This window comes from Natrix helvetica, assembly GCF_964273705.1.
Source record: "Natrix helvetica genome assembly, chromosome: 1".
NCBI classification, from domain to species: Eukaryota; Metazoa; Chordata; class Lepidosauria; order Squamata; family Natricidae; genus Natrix; species Natrix helvetica.
This window is the reverse complement of record NC_138548.1, coordinates 158699282-158722762: the sequence shown is the minus strand read 5'-3', so window position 1 is coordinate 158722762 and position 23481 is coordinate 158699282. Positions and strand designations below refer to the sequence as shown.

Sequence of the window (23481 nt, the reverse complement as noted above, 5' to 3'; positions counted from 1 at the left end):
TGCTCAGAACTAAAAAATTGCTTCTGCGCATGCACAGAAGCAAAAAACAAGATGTCAGCACTGATAGAACCGGTTCAGGCACGCGTCCGGCCGAGTTACTACCTACTTGGCTAAACCGGGCCAAACCGGTAGGAACCCACCCCTGTGCTGGTCTCAACCTTTTTAAATAGCCTCCTTGTGAACACCTCTACTAGTTGCAGATGTTTAAGAGTCCAGCAATTCAAAAGATATCATGAGGACCATAACCCAGTTCATGGTCCCTGCAGTCATGGAAGCAAAATTCAGGCAGTTAGCTACTGGCAAGAATTTATGAGTCGAGGAAGCGCAGTGGTTAGAGTGCAGTACTGCAGGCTACTTCAGCTGACTGCTAGCTGCAGTTCAGCAGTTCAAATTTTACCAGCTCAAGGTTGACTCAGCCTTCCTGAGGTCAGTAAAATGAGGACCCAGATTGTTGGGGTCAAGAGGCTGACTCTGTAAACTGCTTAGAGAAGGCTGTTAAAGCACTATGAAGTGGTATATAAGTCTAAGTGTTATTGCTAGGATGGTTGCAACATTCTGAAGTCACATGATTGCCATTTGCGACCTTCTTCAGGGGGCTTCCAGCAAGGAAAATCAACAGAGGAAACCAGATTTTCTTAGCAACTGCAGCAAAAGTGCTTGTGAAATTGAATGCCAGTCCCTTAATGACTGCATCACTTAGCAATGGAAATTCTGGTCCTATTGTGGCTGTAGGTTGAGGACTACCTCTATAAAATCTATACAGCTACACTTTGTTTTTAAACATTTGCTAAGAAATTGAGTAGTACGGAACAGTCTGTTGGATTTTTTCTTTTTTTACTGACTTGGAATGATGTTCCAAGAGCTTCTTGTGAGCCATGAAACTAGGCAATAGTCTCAACCGGATATTATGGCCTATCAGGTATTGAAACAGCCTCCTTCTCTCTGTTGGTGACCAACCCAGGTGGTCTACAGAGTGATTGCTGCTTAAAGGATTTTGGGAGCTAAGGCAGCTCCGTAGCTTTACCTCGTGGGACGCGGTGGCTCAGTGGCTAAGATGCTGAGCTTGTTGATCAGAAGGTCAGCAGTTCAGCAGTTCGAATCTCTAGTGTCACCTAACAGAGTGAACTCCCATTACTTGTCCCAGCTTCTACCAACCTGGCAGTTTGAAAGCATGTACAAATGCAAGTAGAAAAATAGGGACCACCTTTGGTGGGAGGGTAACAGAATTCCGTGTGCCTTTGGTGTTTAGTCATGCTGGCCACATGACCACGGAGACGTCTTTGGACAGCGCTGGCTATTCGGCTTTGAAATGGAGATGAGCAGCGCCCCCTAGATCCAGAAATGATTAGGACACATGTGCAGGGGAACCTTTATCTTTACTTAGCTTTACCTCAGCCAATTTTCTTTGGTGATTCATGATTTGTACAGGCATGCAGTAGGATATCTACTATAGAAAACAATTATTTAAGTTCAACTGAGCCTCGGCTAAAATAGGAGTGGCAATTGATAGCCTTAGGGCTGCATGTGACTTTCCAGAGACTCCAGAATAGACCAAGAGATGCACAAAAGCTTTTTGTAACCAATTGACACACTTTCTATAGTATGTAAAGAAAGAGGATTCTTTGTGTTGTGTTTGTTTGTGTTTATTCAAAAATTAAAATTAAAAAAAAAGAATAGACCATTATCTCTAGCCCCCACCTGGACATGTAGGATCTTCTTCCTCCAATGTCCAAAATTGATATTGGGTTCAGAATCCAATGATTTTCTGCCTTTGTTTCTCTGCTGAGCATGCCAACATGTTTGAATAGAAGCACCAGTATGTGTATTTTAATGTGAAAAGCAAACAATCGAATCCTTTATAAGGGTTAGTGGCCAAATTTAGATACCGTTCAGTGATGACATTATGGGGGTAAAGGAGACTGGCTGAGCAACTTACACAAAAGAGGAGAATGTTAAAAACAATAGTTAAGACCTGGAGTATCGAAAGTATGAATGATAGTGAAAACTGTGAGAAATGCTTAATTGTTAAGTTTGTACAAACTTCTAACTGCTGTATAACAATCAAATATGCAAATATTTTGGCCACCTAATGAGAAGGAAGGATTTACTGGAGAAGAGCCTAATGCTGGGAAAGATTGAGGGCAAAAGAAGAAGAGGACGACAGAGAATGAGGTGCCTGGATGGAGTCACCAAAGCTGTTGGTGTGACCTTGAATGGACTCCAGAGGATGGTAGAGGACGGGAAGGCCTAGTGGAACATTGTCCATGGGGTCGTGATGGGTCGGACATGATTTCGCAACTAACAACAACAACATAACAATATATTAGAGTATTAAAATACTAACATGTCTAAATGTTTACTATAAAATGTGATAAAATTCAAAGCTGTAACTAAAATAATACAACTCTGCTGAAATTCATTGAGCATAATTGAGAATGCTTATTTAACACCTATTCAGTTGTTTATACTATAATCATATTGTAGGGATATACAAGAGGAAGGAGATGGAGAAAGGAAAGGAAAACAAAGCAGTTCAAGGACTTCGAGCGTTCAGGTTGAATCTGAAGTCAACTGTTGCCTAGTTTTAACAACTGCGGTGACAAATTTCCCTGCCGTGTGGGTGATGTTACAATCTGAGACTGAAAGGAGGTAGTGGGTATAGAAATCTTCCAACATATTTATTTATTCATTCCATTTCACTATTTGTATAGCTGTCCATCTCACCTCAGTGACTCTGCGTAGCTCACAATAATTAAAACATAGCCAAACGACAAAACAATTTTTAAAATGTACAAACATACCATGAATAAAAACAGCATTAAAACAGGGAAATAACCATAACCAGTAGCAATATCTAGCCATGGAAGAGGCCATTCACTGCCACCAGAGCTGCAAATGCAGTGGCAAAGCCATGTTTTCAGGGCATCCAAAAAGACTAGTAAGATGGGGCTAATTTGTATTTAATAGTTTGTCAAACATGTATAAGATAGCAGGTATAAATATAAACATGGATATGAATGAAAGAAATGAATACAAAAAAATGGGGACAGTAGGACAGGGATGGTAGACATGCTGGTGCACTTATGCATGCTCACATTACGGACCTCTTAAGAATGGGGTAAGGTCCATGGTAGACAGTTTAAGGTTGAAGCTATGGGGGTTTGAGGATGTAACAACGGAGTCAGGTAGAGCATTCCAGGCATCGACCACTCTGTTGCTGAAGTCATGTTTTCTGCAACTGAGTAATCTAAGCCCTAAACTAAAATCTAGGCACCATGTCAGAAAAGGTTCTGTTCCAGATTCTCATCAGATGATGCTCCTTCAGAGATGGCACCTGCAGCGTGCCTCACCTGCTGGACCTGCTGGGATAGGTAGATGCAACCAGGAAGAATCAGTCCCTCAAGTATCCTGACCGCATGCCATGTAGGGTTTCGTAAATCATAACCAGCAACTTGAATTGAAGTACCTGGAAGGATATTGGTAGCCAATGTTGCTTGCAGAGCAGAGGTGTAACATGCATTGTTTGAGGAGCACAAAATAACTGTCCTGCCTCTGCCTTTTGTATTAGTTGCATCTTCTGGATGGTCTTCAAGGGCACCCCCTGTGTAGACTTTTAATCTCAAATAACTTGCTCTTAAAACTTGGGATTTCTTCACTGAGGAGTGCATTCTTTTGCCATTTACCTTCAATTTCTGCCATTCCTATCCATGTGTGAATTCTTTAGAACTGATGAGGCAAAATGTAGCACACATGAACCTTCTTATGAAATGAGACAATTTTTTCTTCGTAATCAGGGATATTAGGATATTAGTTTTTCTATGAAGCTGAATGTTTCATTCAGATAACTATGCAAACAGCATTCAGCTAATGCGTACAACCCAGAGCACCAGGTCTTCCCTCTGTTTTCTGGGGTCCAGCTTATAAGGAAAATGGAATATAGTGAATTGCCTTATGACCCAATTGCTCTTCCATTCTGAGATTAATTATCTTCCTGCATGCAATAATATTGCTTCTGCTACTATAATAGTATCCGTAACCTAAACTGTAGACAGGTTGTAGCTATAACTATATTCTCCAAAGAATTCATCAAGGGCTTCAATTAAAGCATAGCTGACAATCTCTCATGACTAATAAAACCAGGATATTTTTTTCCCAGTATCTTTGCTTCCTATCTGCCTTTATGGAAATATGCATCAGCTGGACAACAAATCCCAGGCCACGTCATTCTCTTCTTGTTGGGTAGTCTTGAACACCATTAAACTTTTCAGTGGCCCCAAATTGCCTGGTTTCATCTCGGCTTGCTAGACATTTTCCCCTTCAAAATCTCCAACGCTACTATCAGCTTTTCCAACTTCTCTTTCCCAGGAGTGTGTGTGTAACCCCTATCAGTTCTTCTTCTCAGCTACAGTTTTTTTCCCAAACTCAAATGATTCGCCATCCATGTGTGCGGCTAGGAGATCACATGACAAGTTGGTGCATGGTGTTGCTAGTCGCCATTTTGTCTCTATTATTCTGCGTCAGTGTTGTTTTCATAGCGGTAACCTGGCTTGCAGCTTTTGTGTGACCTGGCTTGCAGGGCCCAAAAGAGTAGATACGGTACTCAATCCCCATGAAAGCAGGCTTCCATCTGCTCCAGCTCTTCCTTTTGTGGATGAAGATTCTTCTGAGGGAGCCAGGACTAACACTCAGGGACGTGCGGTCAGGAGAGGCAGAGCCTCACCGCTCTCATCATGAAAAGAAAAAAAAGGGAAAAGGGAAAAGGCACACGTGGTCCGATTCCTTGCCTTCCTGAGTCAACATGAAGGGGACCGCAGAGCGCACTCCGCCGGCTCGCACTCCGTGGTCCCCTTCATGTTGACTCAGCGCGCTCCGTGGTCCCATGGCTCGCGCTCCGCAGTCCCCTTCATGTTGACTCAGGAAGGCGGGGAATGGGATCATGTGTGCAGGAGGCTGAGGCTACCTCAGCCTCCTGCACACGTGGTCCCATTCCCCGCCTTCCTGATGATGTCACCAGCCTCACCAGCCATAAACCTCACCGCACATCACTGCTAACACTAATATTCCCAAAACACTCTGGTGCATTAACATTCCTCAGGTAATATACAAAAGCTGGACCCTTAGCAGATAACATGTGGAAAAGGTGGCTTCAAAGTAAAGTTCTAGTTTATGTGCTGGGATGGGAAGTAGCACTCTGTAGTTACTTTGACCTTGGAAAGAATGTAATATTTCCTTTCTACCAGTGCTTCTGAGTCAAGTGTACAAAGCCTAATTAGTGTAGCTTCACAGAATCACCTCCCTACCCCCACCTCTCCATTATTAGCTCTTCAGGGCAGGAAACATGTTTTATGTTTGTAAGCTACAAGCTGCACCTAGAAGCATAGGAAGTGTCCACTGATAGAAGCATATATATTTGGACCTACCATGTAAGGGCAGCCCAACACTGCCTGAAATATTGCTCAATTGGATTCAACCTGAATAAATTGTTTCAGATAAATTCAGTTAATTGGTGTGGACTTAAGTGTGAAAACAGCCCTATCTTCTGACGCCATGTAACAATAACTTGCTCAAGGATTGCTATTATATAATTACCTTCAGTCGATGAATAGAGAAGAGTGGAAAGTGAAAACCAATTATGCTTGACTATACTAATTAACTGTTATCTAAATGTTCACACTTCTTGTTTCCTAAACATTCTAGCACACCACAAATACAAAACATAATGAAGTACAGTTCGGCACTGGGAAGTCCCCATTTTGGGGCCTGGGTTTATGACTAGCCATGTAATCCCCTTGAGAACATTTATTGGGAACAGGGAAAATACAATTAATTAGCTAGTTAGCTAGTGATATTCGATAGCTCACCAAATGTAGAAATTCTGAATACAGCTAACAGGATATGTTGCTTTTGTGTTAGATCAGGGACTAGGAACCTTGTGCTTATGCGTTTGAAAAGAATCGTGGCCATCAAGGGTGTAGGACAAAGGTGAAATCCAGCAGGTTTTGACAGGTTCTGGAGAAGTGGTAGTGGAGATTTTGAGTAGTTTTAGAACTGGCAAATGCTACTTCTGGCTGGCCCCAGAGTGGGGTGGGAATGGAAATTTTGCAGTATCCATCCCCTGCCACACCCACCAAGCCACACCCACCAAGCTACACCATGCCCACAGAACTGGTGGTAGGAAAAAATGCATTTCATCGCTGGTGTAGGAGGTGTGGTGGAAACATAAATGCAAGAGAAGAGTGGCATTTTCTTCTTCTCCCCTCCCCTCCCAATTTCAGTGTGACGAATGCATTAAGCCTCTGTTTAATTAAACTATTTCCTTCTGTTACTTGATATAGGGATTGCTCTGTATTACAAGGGGTTCAATCTTAGGTGATTTAGCGATAAAAGCGGGGGTGCTTAAGGCTGGAAGGTTGCCTGCAAGTTGTGGATTGCCTTCCCTAACGTAATACTAACCAACCCTTTTTTAAAAAGAACTGTTTCATTAGTTGCATCGCCTTGTTCAGGGGTGGAAAAGTTTAGAAATCAATTATCCCTTGCAACAAACTACTTTCATTTGTCAGTAATTCCATTCATTGGCTCATGTACACACACATAGGCAAACATAACAGAAACTTCTGTTTCCATTTTCACCATCCTATGTTCTGAAAACCTTTACTACAAGTCAGGAGCCACTCACCTGGTCGCCTGGCATTAGAGGCATCAGCACTTATTTCATCTTTTGCTGTGACACTCCCAAGCAATTCAGGGGTGGGCTGCTGGGGGTTTGCAGGTTCGGCAGAACTTCTAGCTAACATTCTGTGTATTTTGGAGAACCCCCAAATCCCACTCCTGGCTGGCCCCACCTACACCGCCCCTCCCAAGAGTCCCCACATGGTACGTTGTCAATGAAGGGCACTCACGTAGGCTCGGAAAAGGTGAAAAACGGGCCTACTGGAAGTCTGGGAAAGCTCATTTCTGGCTTCCAGAGGGTATCCGGAGCCTGTGGAGACCATTTTCATCCTCCTTGAGGCTCGAGGAAGGCCTCCAGAGCGTGGGGCGGGCAAAAACACCCCCTGCATGGTGCAGGAGGCCAACTAGGCCACGCCCACCATGGCCACTCTCACCCAGCAACCAGGCAGAGAACCCCTTGCTAAAATTTTTGAAGACCACCCCTGCCAAGCATCCTGCACAAACTCCTTCCATGGAGTGAACTGGAATACCCCTGACCATAATCACTTGAGCAGCCATCTTTGGGAGTGACTTACATTCACTCACGAAAGCAACTCTCTCTTTTTGCTTTTGGACAGGGAGGAGTGGGGGTGGGAGAGTCATCCCTGTGGCTGGTGAATGGCCAAACTCTTGAACCAAAGCCTTTGCCACTTTTATTTCTCCATTTTGAAGGTGGGGAACAAGTGACAAACAGAGGTCTCAGTTCTTGGATTGATCACATTTGATCTCTGGTCCTGAGAAATCCTAAATGCTGCAGTTTAGTAAGCCAGCTAATCTTTGTACAAATGCACCTCATGTTGTCTGAGATTTGGCCTCACCCTCTTTTGAAACACCCCACTGACTGGCCTGGTACTAGTTGGCTTATTTATTTGTGCCCTGACTTTATTAGTTTTACAAATAACTCAAGATGGTGAACGAGGGGTGAAATTCAGTAGGTTCTGACAGGTTCTGGAGAACTGGTAGCAGAAAGTTTGAGTAGTTTGGAGAACCGGCAAATACCGTGTCTGGATGGCTCCAGAGTGGGGTGGGAATGGAGACTTTGCAGTATCCTTCCCCTGGAGTGGGGTAGGAATAGGGATTTTGCAGTATCCTTCCCCTGGAGTGGGATGAGAATGGAGATTTTGCAGTATCTGTCCCCTGGAGTGCGGAGGGAATGGAGATTTTGCAATATCCTTCCCCTGCCACGCCCACCAAGCCACGCCCACAGAACTGGTAGTAAAAAAAATTGAATCTCACCACTGTGGTGAACCTAATCAACACACCTTTCTCCTTTTCCCGCTACAGCAACAACCCTGTGAGGTGGGTTGGGCTGAGAGAGAATGACTGGCCCAAGGTCAACCACTGGCTTTCATGGCTAAAGTGGCACTAGAACTCACAGTTTCCCAGTTTCTAGCCCGGTGCCTTGACCACTAGATCAAATACTGAACACTGTGACTCCATTATTTTTTGAGTGTTACAGATTTCATTTCAGTTTCCTAGGCTAAGAGATGTTACAGCGGTCAAAATAACGGTACAAAATAATGATAGGTATCATTTTGAATGGATTAAATTCCATAAATATTTACAATGAAAGGTTTAAGTTGTACTTTTATCGGCCTTTATAGCCTGATGCAATAAAAGTCCAAATAACTGTAAATCTAAAGATATACATCAGTTTAACAAATGAATGTTGTGATTATCTTTTGTTGTATATTATTCCTCTTGAGGGATTCATTAAATTTAGCGTGCCTTTCAAAGTAGAATCTATGGCTTAATTAAGCTTTGCAAATATAAAAATTGAGACCGTGCACCCTGCGTGGTGAAGGCTATTGTTTGGGGGGGGAGGGTTAATTCTGCTTTCATAAAAAATATACTAATGAATGTAACACTCAGGCATCCATGCCTCCATATCATAAGCCTGAAGTCTGGACGATGCTCTTCTCTTTAAGATCAAGCATCATTTTTCTATGTTCTTTAAGTGTAACAAAACAAGTTATCAGGACTCTTTAATACTAAAGCAATCTAGTTGTTTGCAAGAAAGAGACATCATAATAACAAACAACTTTTATCAGAAATATTGTGAAGGATTAAGGTGAACTAATAGTATAATTAAATTGCACTAAACCCCCTTTTAAAAATAAAATAAAATAAATAAATGATGGCATATGCCCCAAATGTGGGTCTGTTTGAATCATGTGCCAGCAAAGTCTAACCAGATAACATTGACATCTACAATTAAAAGAGTTCTATAAACATATATACTGTGTTTCCCCAAAATTAAGACCGTGTCTTATATTATTTTTTGCTCCAAAAGAGGCATTAGGGCTTATTTTCTGGTTAGGTCTTATTTTGGGGAAAATACGGTACCAACTGTATCCATCTGGCTGATGATCTTAATGGGGGTTTATTTTGGGAGTAGGGCTTATATTACAGGCATCCTGGAAAAATCATGCTAGGTTTTATTTTCCGTTTGGGTCTTATTTTCGGGGAAACAGGGTAGTGGGACTTAGATCTACAGATGAGGCTTAGAACAACAGAACGACAGAAAGAAGTAGGTTTACTTTCAGATTATTTTGAACACAAATGAACACAATGAACTTTTGTTGTATCTCTGAAGTCACACAACTCTGCCTGTCCCATCCCTGCGGCCAGCTATCATGTAGGACTAATAGCAGAGCCTTCCTCAGTTGTGAGCCCTCCCCATGGGGCTGATGGAGGATACTCCATGTGTACAAGAGAGCCCTTGCTTAAGGTGTCGTATTGAGCCAGGTGACAAAAGAGTCACCGAGGGTGTAGGCAAGGATTTTTGCAGAGCTTCAAAGAGGTGCTTCACCTTTGGTGAAGGTCTGTGCAAAGCATCTCTTTGAAATTGTGTCGTGATGCAATGTCCTCCCTGCCCCCCCACACTTCTAAAATCGAAGCGAATGGGTTATGTTATTTCATTTTGAGGCTTTATCCAACAGTTTAATAGCCAGAAGAGGCTGACAGATAAGGCCTCAAGGTGACACCTTGTCAAGGAGAAGAGCCTTGTTGAGGAGAATTGCATTGCCTCTTCACCTCAGTGTGGAGAATTGTATCATTGCCTCCATGGTACAAAGGGCCTTATGAGGTTAAGCCAGGCCCCCTTGCATAAGCCTACTAAATACCTGACCTCTGAGGTGCTGCTGGCTATGCATCCAGAAACCCATAAGGAGGAAAGCCTCCAAATTCAATGGCTCACATCTTTTTAAAAAAAATCAGAAGAGGTATATTTTGACATTCTCTACCTCTTGTCTTCTCTCATCTTTCATCTAGAGAAATTTTAGAGGGGATGGAATGAGGAGTCCAGGTGTTCCAGGTTTGCTTTGTGGCACACTCAAATACTTTTCAAAATTAAAAGAAATGTAATGGAGAGCTACTGTCACTAGGGAGTGGGGAAGGAAAAGAAGGAGAAGAAATATACCAGAAGTAGTAAAGAGGAAGAGATGGAGGTAAACCTTAACCTGGGGTTGCCTCAGCTCCACTATTCCTCGGGCTTTCTCCTCCAAGAACAAGAGTAGCTTCTTCTCAGTTTTGGTACTAATGCAGTGAGTCCTGCTGAGCCCTATGAGCAGGGGTGAAATCCAGCAGGTTCTGACAGGTTCTGGAGAACTGATAGTGGACAATTTGAGTAGTTCAGAGAACCAGCAAATACCATCTCTGGTGGGCCCCGGAGTGGGAAGGGAAGGGAGAGTTTGCAATATCCGTCCCCTGCAACACCCACCAAGCCACGCCCACAGAAACAGTAGGAGAAAAATGAACTTCACCACTGCCTCTGAGGCAACTTTGCCAAGTGAGTCTAGAACTGGCCCAGATTCACACACCTTAAAATTACAGTTGAGTAATCTGTGACTGTCTAGATCAGAGGTGTTCAACCTTGGCAACTTTTAAGATTTGTGAACTTCAGTTCCCAGAATTCTGCCTGGGGAATTCTAGGAACTGAAGTCCACAAGTCTTAAAGTTGCCCAGGCAGAATTCTGGCTGGGGAATTCTGGGAGTTGAAGTCCACAAATCTTAAAGTTGTCAAGGTTGGACTTCCCACAGCTCCAACCACCCTTGCCAAGGTTGAGAGATGACAGGTTGCTCTACACTTCATCAAAAGAGAAGGAACCATTCTGTCACCTCACCCTGTAGCTCAAAACCTTTCCAAAACTCTTGAATGTTAGTGCAGCATTGCATGGTTCAATATAGGAGCTTATAGTATTGCTTTCAGTGCACTGATGATGGGAATTCATGGGTAAAACTATCCTACCTTGCTAGCACAGCACAACTCTTTTTCAGTGGTGGGATTCAGCTAGTTCAGACCAATTCGGGAGAACCGGTTGTTAACTTTCTAAGCAGTTTGGAGAACCGGTTGTTGGAAGAAGTCTCCTTTTGTTTTTTTCCACTTTACAGGGCTAATCCTGTAAGGAAGGCAGGAAGGAAGCATGCTGGTGTTGTTTCTAGTCTTTATTGCCCTGTTTATAGAAACTGCCTCTCCGGTTAACTCTTATTACATTGTAACAGCTAAGGTGAAGCACCCATTGACATGAGTGACATTGAGTTGGCCACGCCCACCCAGTCACATCACCAACGAGCCCCACCTACTCAGCTGGTCATTAGGGTAAAGAATCAGTTGTTAAATTATTTGAATCCCACCACTGCTCTTTTTCCCATGTATGGTGGGCCTAGGATCCCATATCTTAAGACAACTCCTGAAGGTGGGCCCTCTAACAATGCTGAAGCAAAGTAAAGAATTTGCTAATAGAGTTGCTCATTATAAAGAGGGATAGCAATAGGCCCTAAAAGTTATTGGACAATATTATCTTAGGCTGAAAAGAAATCTAATGTAAGAGACTTTCTAACAGGAACTTTTTTACAGTGCTTTTGGCTATGCAGTCTCCAAAGGTCTTCACCGAACAGGGATTTTTGAATCTCTTAATACTGGGGATAAATAATAACTTGAAATAGAAATAATATGCATGTCCCTCCCTTTCTTAAATCCAGTGTATTATTTCATGTAACTAAGTGCTTTAATAAAGAAACGACAGATCTGCAATTGGCTGAGAAAAAAACGAAAAACTCCAAGCCTCATTTTTTTTTGTCTTGCAGGCAAACAAAAGGTTCAGTAGTGTAAATAATGCTTGTTCCAACTACTTTCTGTATTCATCTTACATGCCGTATTGAGATAGTTGAAGCCTCCTGGGGACTCTGCTTGCCTGAGGAAAGCTGAAGTGAACGCTAAATGGGTATTTTGTTTTCTAGTTAAATGTTTTTCTTTATTTTTTAAAAAAAAACAAACTTGCCTTCCAAAATAATTACCAGCCTTTCCGAGTTTTAAAGAACTTGTCAACACTCAATGATTCTCCGACATTTTTTTCTCTCCTAACCATAATGCACTTTGAATCTGCAAAGCAAATAATTAAGATTTACTTAAAAACAGCTCATTAAATTGACCTTGCAGATCCTCAGTTATAGAAAATTATATTACGCCTCAGTTGAGCACTATGATACACAGCAAAAGCTCTCTGTGAAAAACGGGAAATGCTCTGTTCTTACTACAGCTATTTGGGTATGTTTGACCAAAATTTCTACATCCCAAATCAGAGCAACAAATAGAAATTGTAGAAAATCTTTCTAGGGGGCACCAGGTTGGGAAGCTCAGCCTAATATTTTAGGACTACTCCCTCCATCGTCCTTCTTCTTTTCCTTTGAGGTAAGATTTAATTCATTAATTATTTTTTATGCATGGAAATGGTAAGATAAGGTTTGCCCTTCACCTCTTGCTCTATTTAATAATATATCCTAGGGCCACACACACATTTATTTGCAACTGAAAGCTCCGAGTGGCTTTCCATCATCACTCACTCTAATCATCATCTCCTGCCAACTCTAAATATAGATAATTAAAACAAAAGAAAAGGAAAGTGACTGAAGTAAAAGGGAAAACCAGAATAAAAACTTGGCATGTGAATCTTTTAGAATACAAAATTTTAAACCTCCATGTTCAATATTTCTTATCCAAACCGACATTTTTATAGGAGAAGAACAATTATTAAAACACTGTTAATACAGCTAATAAATTGGAGCTGGACATGAGTAAATTTATCTTGTACTTGGCAGGTTTTTCACAGCATCTTATGGTATCACATTTTCGCCGAGGACAATTTCCACACTGCATGCCACTGATTAAATGAATATGCATTTTCACTTTTCTTTTCATTTTTTATTTATTTATAACTTTATTTGTTTAGCCAAGTGTGGTGGCTAAAAATGTACAAACCACAGTAAGCTTCCTTTAAAAAAAAAGATTTGCAGGTGATTTTTCTCAATTTTTCAAAAACTTTCAAACTTAAGATTGGGCATCACAATTGATGCAATATTTTCTGCCAACTCTTCCAATACATTCTATTAACATTTAAAATCTGTGTTTGTCACTCACAGGGCAGAGCCCTGTGCTAATTCTCTTTGTGGTCAATTCCTGATTATCTGTTGCAGGTGATTTGAAAGTCTGTACTACAAAGAGTTCTAGGGATATTCAAGTTCAAATCCAAATTTCTCTTCCCACAATTTTGCTAATCTCAAGACAATTTCTCATTCTTTGTATAAGGATTTTGTGTAACATTGATCAGATTACTCTATTATTGAATGAAGCATTTAGCCAAATTTGACTGACCTTGAAAAAAAATGAAGAAAGATCAAGCATGGTTAATATCTGAATAGGAAACCATCAGAAAGTCCAAGGTTATAGTCTTGACCAAGGGTGTCAAAATGGCAGCCTGTGGACTGGATGTGTGATGTGCAGGCCATGCCCACCCCAGCTCCACAAAGGGAAAAAGCATTGGGAAAACATCACATGATGGAAACGTTTACGCTGAGAGCTTCACACCTGTGATATAGGCCAGGAGTATCCATCTTTGGCAACCTTAAGATTTACGGACTTCAATTCCCAGAATTCTCCAGCCACCCATGCTCCTGGGAGTTGAAGTCCACAAATCTTAAAGTTGCCAAGGTTAGACAGCCCTGGTTTAGACTGGGGGGGGGGGGGGGGAGAGAAGACATCCTGGAAAAAGGCATGCCTAAACAAGAGTGCCCAGGGTGGTGATGTGAACAGTATTAAAATGGTGGGCACAACTGATGTGATCAAAGCATCAACTCTTTTTATGTGTATAAAAAGTGTGTGATACATATAAATCAGTTCAGTTTCCTAAACTACATGGACAAATCAGGAGTGAAATTCAGCAGGTTCTGACAGACGGTTCTGGAGAACCGGTACTGGAAATTTTGAGTATTTTGGAGAACCGGCAAATACCACCTCTGGCTGGCCCCACAGTGGGGAAGGAATGGGGATTTTGTAATATCCTTCCCCCAGGAGTGGGGAGGGAATGGGGATTTTGCAGTATCCTTCCCTTGCCACGCCCACAAAGCCACGCCCACAGAACCGGTAGTAAAAATTGAATTTCACCACTGGGATAAATCCATGTAGACATCAGTTGAAATCAACTCAAGGGACTCTCTCTTTAGATATACATCTTTCTTCAAGTGTTAGTGGTTTTTAGGAGGTTTAGATTTATTTATTTATTTATTTATTTATTTATTATTCATGCTTCTAGACCACCCCCTCTCCCAAAAAGGGACTCGGGGCGGTGTACAGTCCATGCCAAATATATCAAAATACAATAAAAATTGAATATGTACAGTTGGAATGGAGGAGGTTAAAAATGGAATTAAAAGAACTGTACAAAGCAATATATATAAATATAGGATTTTGAACCCCTAAAACACACACAATAAGTTAAAAACAATACCCCTAAAATAACCAGTTAATACATTTGCCAGGAGGGACAGTTGTAATTATGCCAGGCCTGCTAATTGGAACAGGTGAGTCTTCAATTTTTGCCGGAAGGAGCGGAGGTCAGTAGTGGTTCTAATGTCGGGGGGGAGGTCATTCCAGAGGGTTGGGCCCATCACAGAGAAGGCCCTACTCCTTGGTGTCGCCCGTTGAAGTCCCTCTCTGTGTGAGCGAATTGGCCGCAGGGATGTATGTGGGAGGATGCGATCCCGCAAGTAACTAGGTCCCGTGCCATGGAGCGCTTTAAAGATGGTAATCAGCACCTTGAAACGCACCCGAAAAACCACAGGCAGCCAGTGCAGCTCGCGCAGGAGAGGTGTTACGTGGGAGTACCTTGTACTCCCCATCACAGCCCACGCGGCTGCGTTCTGAACTAACTGCAGTCTCCGGGCGCGTCCCAAGGGCAGCCCCATGTAGAGAGCGTTGCAGTAATCCAGGCGGGACGTCACCAACGCATGAGTGACCGTGCGTAGGGCATCCCGGTCCAGTAGGGGGCGCAATTGGCGCACCAGGCGAACCTGGTGGAACGCCCCCCTTGCCACGGCTGCCACATGGTCATCCATTGACAGCCGGGCATCAAGGAGGACGCCCAAATTGCGCGCCCGTTCCACAGGGGGCAATTGTTCGCCCCCTATGGCCAGCGATGGAATCAGCTGGCTGAACCGAGGTGCCGGTAGCCACAGCCACTCAGTCTTGGAGGGGTTGAGTTTAAGTCTGTTGTCCCCCATCCAGACCCCGACGGCTTCCAAACACCGGGACATCACTTCGACAGCCTCGTTGGGGTGGTTTGGGGTTGAAATATACAGCTGGGTATCATCAGCGTAGAAGTGACACTCAACCCCAAAACCACGGATGATATTTTGATTACATTATGAATTTGCCTCACTTGAAACCAATTTGGTACCTCTGATCATTATTATTATTATTATTATTTTGCAAAATATATGCAGAGATGGAATCTCTGTTTAAGTCTCGAATTCCATGTTTTCCAACCTTGTTAATTTCCAGGGCTTTGGAATTAATCTCCCAGCATTCTCATCGATGGTTAATGCTGGCTGTTGAATTCTGGGATTTGAAGTCCACACACCTGCAAGTTGCCGAGGTTGGGAAATGATGCTCTGATGATTAAAATCTCATTCTTTGTATTGAACAACTTGCTTAAGTTGCTTCTCCCTTGCTTAAAAGGAGAACGATCCAGGAACGGAGAAGAAAAGAAAGGTCAAGGTGATGAGCAAGTAGGCATCTGTCAGTTTCCAGCTTTTCTGATAAATTTTGTCCGAGGATGGGCAGAATGGCAGGTAAGATTGATGGACGCCCTGTTTTGCAAGGATGACAACTGCAGGCAAATCCAAGCCTTACCTTGTGGGTGCATAATTTACTATCTATCTACTAGAGATGCGCAGAGCACCAGGGGGAGGGGGCCTTGCTCAATGAAGTTCTGAGTGAAACTGCCCCTCCAAGCATATTTGCTACTGTCAGTCAAGGTAAGTAAGCTTGGTGACATGAATGCCACTGTTTCCCGCACACATTTAAAGCAACATGGAGTATCATAACAGAAGGTTGGCTCTAATGCTAAAGTTTCGAGGCTGTCAACTTGCCAAACCCATACCATCTAATCCCCACCCCTTACCCATTCCTATCTCTCTAATTAACTTTGCCTACCTAGTCTGCCCATTAGCTCTCATGGCACTAAACATAGCCTTCTGCATTTATAAAGGCAGTAAATAAATAATGATTCCTTTTGATGGCCAATCTGGCGGCTTCATTCTGACCAGAAGCCTGGAGAAGATGAAGAAAGATAAGCACTTTGAACAGCTACCTTACAAGAGGGTTTGGGCTGCAAGATGATTTTTCTATGAAGCCCATCGTGTTTTTGGACACTATTCTTTCTTCAAAAGTTTTCATAATGAGAATCCCAAGGGACAGAGGCTCAGATATTCAACCCACCTGAAAGTGAAAAACTCATTGGATAGACATTTGGCAAAAGGAGGTTGATCTTAGCTTTGGTATCCCCTTCCAAGGATGGCCCTAAAATCATTATGGAGAAAAGAGGTTCATGGAAGACATTCATGCTCACCTCCTATTGTTCTGACCTAGGCTTCCTAAGAAAGCATAAATCACAATCTTAGTCCCAAGAGGCCTCTTTTATTTATACGGATGTAAATTATGGTCATTCATAGTCCGCAAGGCTTCACAAACAGTCTGTGAAGGTTCCGACAGATGTCTGCTAGAGTTGCCACAGTCTTTCAGGGAAATGTTGCTAAACACCCACCTTATCTCCCTTGGAATGCTGCCAGAGACCTAATTACCAAATGCAGAGCCAGGCCAAACTTAGCACAGAGTCAAACAGAACTTTTCAAAGCTTGAAGCGACCAGATGAACTAATTGCTTCCTGCCAAAGCTCACCTCCCATTAGCTCCTCTTTTATGTCTTATGGGAGGGGCCAATCATCTTCAAGCCTTACTCCCAAGTTGACCCTGTTTTCTTAATTGTTCTTGCCTTCAGCAGCTCTGAGCATGCGCATGCTGGGAACAGGCTCCTGCTGTTCTTCTGCCTCGCTGATGTCAGACTCCAGAGGCAGCAAATAACTACTAGATGGCCTTGGTCCCCTCTCTGCCTCTGATGCAGAGCCCTCATCCGAGCCTTCCCAAAACTCCAGGACTGGCCCAGGTTCCATTCCAACCTCCTTACTCTCTGAATCTGCTGCCAGCTCTGCTGGCCACTGGTGGGCCACAACACCTATTACCCCGCTGCCTTGCTCAGGTTGGCAGGTGTGACCAGAAGTGACTCAAATGCAGGGATGAGGACCAGTTGTGAAAGTTGCAATGCAACCCCCTCCCTTTAATGTGGGCACATCCTTCCTTCCCATACTGTACTTCTACAGCGAACAAAATCATGGAAGGCAGCAGGAAGCACGAAAGGAGGGGAAACACTGTCAGCAATGGCCTCCCTCGTTGGAGGATTCCCTCAGTCTGATGCAATCGGCAGCAAGCTCCCTTGGAGAATGCCAGGGAAGGTTTGTGCTGCAGACAAAAGACACGCCAGAAAGGGGAAGACAGATATGCCACTTAAATTAAATAGGAAATGAATTGGCCAGTGTGCTGGCTTGTCTGCTGAGACAAATCATAGACAACATGTCTCTCAACAACAGAACTTATTTGTTTTCTCTTGCCAACAGATTCATCACTGCCCAGGCAAAACAGGCAAAATACATTAGTGTCATGGTAAACTGATAAAGAGAAGTGCCTCAATCTAGCATCCTGCGTGGCGAAAGTCTTTGGGCTGTATTGATCCGTGTTCTATAAATCTTGTTTTCTGTCTGCAGAAGTGAATCAGGAGTGACCCTTAAGGTTAACAAACATTGTAATGCCTTTCAGCTGGGGCGGATGTCTATGTGCGCCGCACATTGTATTTGGTCAAGTCCCATCCTGTCATTTTGCTGCCAAGGAGATTAACTAATTGTTGGCTATCATAAGACAGTGTAATGGAAGCAGAGAAATCCAACCATTGTTGCTTCCCTCCCGCTTTCCCTATACCCACCCCAGAAAATCTCTTTCTTAGCCCTAACAAGCACTCAAAGCCATGTAGCGGAAAACAAGCTATGAATTAGTCAGCAGGAGTCTCGGCTGAAATTCGTGGAATTTTATATAATTGGAATGCCATGGTCTTTAGATACCCCGAAGCAGACCTGATTAAGATGCTGCACTTCTGCTTTGATAAACTTCCAAAACTGAGCCCTTCTTTATTTACTTATTTATTGTGGCTTAATCAGCCTTTCAAGTGCCAGAACACCGTTTTTCTTCATCGAGAAGAAAGCTCACTTATCAAGCCATGTCTCACAGTCCGGATGTAAAGTGAAAAGGGGAAAACAGAATTCCTTCCTCTACTTTGTTAAATTTACATCCCGTTTACTCATAATGGTGCTTAAAGAAGTTAAGAATGGTGAAAAACATCTCCAAAGTTTAAAAAAAGTATAAGAGCAAATAAAAACTCTATGGAAGCCACCATCTTTTTATTCCATCGTATCTTACAAATTTATCCTCATCAGAATGTGTTTCTGGAGGTGGTATTGAACAGGTTCTGGAGAAATTTGAGTAGTTCAGAGAACCGGTAAATACCACCACTAACTGGCCCCGCCCCATCTCTTCTCTGCCTCCTGAGTCCCAGCTGATTGGGAGGAAATGGGAATTTTGCAGGAACCTTCCCCTGGAGTGGGGAGGGAATGGAGATTTTACTGTAAGCTCCCCCTGCCATGCCCACCAAGCCACACCAAGCCCACCAAGCCATGCCCATAAAACTGGTATTAAAAAAAATTTGAATCCCACCACCGCTTCTCACCCGTTTCCGAAGCATGCAAAGACTGTGGGACGGAGAACAGAAAAGTTACTGGGCTCTGAACTAACCCTCATGCTTTATTTCAAAGGTTTTTACATCAGCTTTCAAAGCACAGAAACCATCCCTGGGTCCACCTATAAATTTTAGCTATTACGATCTTCCATTTTTTTTCTCCTTACCACCCATCCTCCCCTTGAAAGAAGGATGAATCCCACCCACAAATCCAGCAAATATTCTTTGGGTATTTACTGCAATCTTAACTATAACAAACAAGGGTGGGCTGCTGGGGATTCACACGGGTTCAGGCGATCCTCTAGCTAGGATTCTGCTCAGTTTGGTGAACCCCCAAATGCTACCTCTGGCTGGCCATGCCCCTCCCACTCTGCCACTCACACTCCACCCCTACCCTCCCAGGATTCTCCATACAACCCGTTCATCATGCCAGGTAAGTGCAGGGCCCACGCGGAGGCTCGAGGAGGGGGGAAATGGGCCTACCGGAAGTACTGGAAGTCCAAAGACAGGCCTGTTTCTGGGGCAAGCAGTTTTTGCCCTCCCAGAGGCTTGAGGAAAGCCTCCAAAGCCTGGGAAGGGCAACCTCCTCCTTCCATGGTGTAGGAGGCTGACTAGGCCATGCCCACCCTGACCACGCCCACCCAGCAAAGGGCAGCAAACCCGTTGCTGCAATTTTTGAAGCCCACCCCTGATCACAAGTCAACGAGTGAAGATAAAGGCTTAGCTGAAGAAAAATGGTCTTGTCTGCAAATGGGAATCTCAAAGGATATCCCCATATTTGTATCAGATTTTGGAAAGGTATTTTCTCACTCCAGCAGCTGAGGGGAGGCGCGGAAGAGCCTTTCTTGAAGAAATTAATGGGCTGACATTGTGTCACTCATACGTCCTAAGTTAGACAGTGTGGCGGACAACGTGTGGTACTTCAGATGTTGCAGAATTAAAGCTCCTACCTACCCAAGCCAGAATTTCCAGTAGAAAGGGATGCTGGAAGTTGTAGTTCAGCACTAACTGGAAGCCTACAGATCCATTATTCATCATGTTAGGCTTGTAGCTGATAGTTGTCAGCTGGGCTGAGAGCTCAGAAAGATATTATTAGCCCAAAGAATTACTGCAATCATACATTACCATAACCAACCAGAATCTAAAGCCTTACTACAACAGGGTGTCAAACTCAAGGCCTGGGGGCCATATCTGGCCAGTGGGGTGCTTACATCTGGCCCATGGGACTGCCTTGGAAACAGTAAAGAACTGGCCTGCAGTGCCTCTGCCAGGAAAAGCAGAGCTCGGGGCCAAACACAACCCCTGATGCGGCCCTCAATGAAATCGAGTTTAACACCCCTGATCAGCTGAAGTTCCCAACCATTCTTTGATGGAGAATGAATCCAACTATGTTACAATGCATGCGTGTAAGTTGTTTTTCCAAACAGATAGCCCACAAACATGGCCTTTCCATGGGATATTAAAATAATCTTATCACAATCACCCAGTGAAAATAAATATCAATGAACCTCATCCACCCAGAATTGAATTCTGAGCAGGAAGCCCAGAGGGGCATTCTTTACAAATGAAGGCCAGCCTGCCCAACAAAAGCAAACTCCAGGAAAACCTATGGCATTGCCATTATCTCCTTCCCCATCAGCCTCTCTGCCCTTGGCACCAATTATTAAAAGTGGATGAAGTGTGGCTGCCAAGGGATTGCCTTGCCCTGCTCTTGTTGTGGCATCACCGTTGACAATATCAAGGCAAAACTCTGAGAACCCAATGGCGCGAGGCCACACTCCACCCCTCCCCGCCTGAGACATGGAAAGGTCAAGCTAGTTTCCCCCGTTTTCTATGCATGTCATTCTCGATATAGCAACAGAGGACGCTCAAGGAAAACAATGTAAGCAAACGTCTCCATGAGACTTATAGTCACCTGATCAAAAGGCAATGTTGAAAAACACTCCTAATGACTGTCTCTTATGCATCGGTGCACCTCCTAATGAGCTGCCAGAAAAGGCTTTGCAAAGCTTGGCGGGCAGAGAGGGAGTGAGAGAGAAATGTGAGTAGCCCAAGAGCTAACTTCCCTGCTGCGATCTTTGCCTTTTCAGTAAGAGGGAGCCCCGGCTTGGGGCTCCTAATGAGCCAGCTGTAGAGAGGAAACCCAGACCAGTGGTAGATGCCTTGGCATTCCACCTGCCTGCTTGCACCTGAAGCCAGCTGTCCTGCAGCACCTTTGCCTTTCAATCATTTGGATTATGGATGGGTTTGTCCCCTCTCAGAATAGAATAGAATAGAATAGAATAGAATAGAATAGAATAGAATAGAACATAATTCTTTATTGGCCAAGTGTTATTGGACACCCAAGGAATTTGTCTTTGGTGCATATGCTCTCAGTGTACATAAAAAGACAAGATACATTCATCAAGAATCATAAGGTACAACACTTAATGATAGTCATAGGGTACAAATAAGCAATCAGGAAACAATCAATATCAATATCAATCGTAAGGATACAAGCAACAAAGTTACAGTCCTGCAGTCATAAGTGGGAGGAGATGGGTGATAGGAACTATGAGAAGACTAATAGTAATAGTAATGCAGCCTTAATGAATACTTTGACAGTGGTGAGGGAATTATTTGTTTAGCAGAGTGATGGCGTTCAGAGAAAAACTGTTCTTGTTTCTAGTTGTCTTTGTGTACAGTGCTCTGTAGCTTTGTTTTGAGGGTAGGAGTTGAAACAATTGATGTCCAAGGTGCAAGGGGTGGCAAGGATGATGGAATGAGAATAGCCAGATAGCACTGTCTTTCCCTCACTTCCAGCTTTAGCGACTTGCCCTCTTGTCATCTTCTGAACAACCTGGCTTTCTTCCCTCCCTTTGCTAACTATAAAGCCCGAGCCTCAAGAAAGGAATATCTTGAAATAAACCAACCTGCCAAATGTTCTTTTATCGAACACAGAGAGCCTGCCATCTGTTAGTTGCTAAGCGGAAGTACAGATGGCACGAAGAGGGGAGAGGGTACGTTTGAAAAGGCAACTTTGCTCCGCAGCATTATCCGAAAGCCAAAAGTCAGCAGGAGAAAGCGATTAAACATTTGCTCAACTCCAATGGTGAGAAAGAACAAATCTATAAACAGAAGTGACCGGAGTCTATGCCTTTCAACCCCACACCAATCTCATCACAGATTCAGGTGATCCTTCGGTCCTCCAGGGATTTGTTAAGGGTTTATCTGCTCTGTTAATATTTTGCTAGCCAGGGGTAGGCCTGGGATGAGAGAGATAGGCTAAACTGATTGGCTTGCGAGAGCTTAGCCATGTGCAATTGTACTGACTAATCTACGGGTTCTTCCTTCCAGCCCCACCCACCAAATACTGAAGTTTCTCTATCCCACCCATTGTGATGTCATAAAGCTCCTGTTGAACTGACACAGCTGGCCAGATTCACAATGTACACAAAGCCATTGCATGATGTGTTTGCTGCTTGTTTATATGAATCCAGCCACAGCTGTTGCAAAACATGCTTTATGAGTTAGCATTTTATGTCTGAACCCACCTGCAGCTTATTCAACAAGCTCTGGAATGATACCTGTTTCCCTGAAAATAAGATAGGGTCTTATTTTCTTTTAACCCCCTGGAATTAGCACTTGGCCTTATTTTTGGGATGGTCTTGTTATTTTTGAGGTGCAGGAGGTGGTGAGCATGGTCACCTCATGGCTGCTGCTGCGTTGCAATATTTTCAGGGAGGGTTTATTTTCAGGGGAGGGCTTATTTTAGCACATGCACTCAAAAGCCAGATTGGGTTTATTATCCGGGGAGGTCTTATTTTCAGGGGGAAAGGGTAGAGTATGAAGGCCCAAACTGTGAAGACATAATACGGAAGAAAGAAATTGTGGCGGTCACTTATTTCTTCTAGCATGTCTTAACAGGTGTCTTGATACGAGGTCCTTAGTAAAAGAATACTTCCTGACAATCAGATCTGCACAAGGGTAGAAATACAGGTAGCCCTCGACTTACAACAGTTCATTTAGTGACCATTCAAAGTAACAACGGCATTGAAAAATGTGACATGACCATTTTTCATGCTTACAACCACTGCCGCATCCCTAGGGCCACATGATCAAAATTCAGATGCTTGGCAACTGGTTCATATTTATGATGGCTGTAGTGTCCTGGGATCATGTGATCCCCTTTGGTGACCTTTGGAAGAGCAAAGTCAATAGGGAAGTCTGATTCACTTAACAACCATGTTACTAACTTAACAACTGCAGTGATTAAGAATTGTACCATTTAGCAAAAGGGATTTGGGGGTCAATTTTGACCGTAAGTCAACCTGTAAAGATTGTGGGGTTCCCCCAATTCTAGCTATTTTTTTTAATAAAAAGGCAAATAGCCACTTCTTAAAGGTAAAGGTTCCCCTCACACATATGTGCTTGTCGTTCCTGACTTTAGAGGGCGGTGCTCATCTCCGTTTCAAAGCTAAAGAGCCAATGCTTTCCAAAGATGTCTCTGTGGTCATGTGGCTGGCATGACTAAACTCCGAAGGCGCATAGAACACTGTTACCTTACACCAAAGGTGGTCCCTATTTTTCTACTTGCATTTTTACATGCTTTAGAATTG

The 23481-nt window shown here is 43.4% G+C and overlaps 1 long non-coding RNA gene across 1 annotated transcript in view; it reads right to left on the bottom strand.

Annotated features, from left to right (window-relative positions):
- LOC309385468 overlaps nucleotides 1-21968 on the bottom strand; it is a 48380-nt gene extending 26412 nt beyond the window's left edge. The window contains exon 1 of the long non-coding RNA XR_014174229.1: nucleotides 21796-21968. This is a non-coding gene — a long non-coding RNA (uncharacterized lncRNA). The remainder of the gene's footprint in view (nucleotides 1-21795) is intronic.
- Between the last annotated feature and the right edge of the window lie 1513 nt (nucleotides 21969-23481).